Genomic DNA, 867 nt, shown 5'->3' with positions numbered 1-867 from the left:
AGGGAAAGATGGGGTATCTCACAAAGGACTGTAGCAATGAAAGCAGTGAGTTAGGGGGCAGCTGGGGATGTCCATGAGGCTTAAGGTGGTGGTGGGGGGGTGTCTCAGAGGCAAGGTGATCAGGGTGGGTGTAGTGCAAATCAGGCTCCCCCAGGAAGGCGCCTCCAATATCTATCCCTGTACTACCACAAGGGGGCAGCAGAGGCTCCTGCAGCCTTAGCTGAGGCAGGTGCCCTGAGCCTGGTTCCGTTTTCCATTGAACCCCTAACCCCTGAGCATTTCCTGGGCCCCTCTGCTGTTGCACATGCTTCCAGGCTAAGTTACTCAGTCCTCACGGCTGAGTGGTGCTCTGTGCACAGCTGAAACGGCAGTTTTCTCTGGGGAAGAGGTAGGAGGCACACCTCTTCCCCGGAGAGACACACATAGCATTAACACACATAGGCACCCTCAAGTTCACCATGTGCAAAGCCGGGATAATGGGCCATGGGCTGGCCAGTGGTCCTGAAGAATAAGAAGAAGAGGGGAGGGGTCTGGGAGCCCCTTTGAGGGTGAAGGTTGGAAACAGGCTGTGCAAAATGGCGCATAACAACCTGGCAAAGTCACTGAATAGGTAGATTTTCCTACAGGTCACGGGGTCATCTGGCTTTGCCCCATGACATCTTGGGGTCTGACCCATCACCAGCCACCCCGCCCCCAGCCAACTTCCTCTGCTCCTCCTCCTCCAGGAAGCCTTCCTTTCTTGCAGGAGGCAGGCCAGGACACCCAGCCTGCCCTCCAAAGTTAGCTCTCCTGCACATTTGCGCAGAAGACGTGGCAGCGAGCACTGCTGAGGGGCGGGGGCGCTGGAGGGTGAGCTGGGCGGGGGGG

At 57.7% G+C, this 867-nt stretch overlaps 1 protein-coding gene across 1 annotated transcript in view; it reads right to left on the bottom strand.

Moving 5' to 3' along the window:
* The window catches only part of VWF (von Willebrand factor), a 137,574-nt gene that overhangs the window by 87,619 nt on the left and 49,088 nt on the right, over positions 1 to 867 (bottom strand). The gene's annotated exons all lie outside the window — the stretch shown is intronic.

This window comes from Lipotes vexillifer, unplaced genomic scaffold, assembly GCF_000442215.2.
Source record: "Lipotes vexillifer unplaced genomic scaffold, Lipotes_vexillifer_v1.1 scaffold395, whole genome shotgun sequence".
Lineage (NCBI taxonomy): Eukaryota > Metazoa > Chordata > Mammalia > Artiodactyla > Lipotidae > Lipotes > Lipotes vexillifer.
The sequence above is the reverse complement of the archived record's forward strand: the minus strand, read 5'-3'. Positions and strand labels throughout refer to the sequence as shown.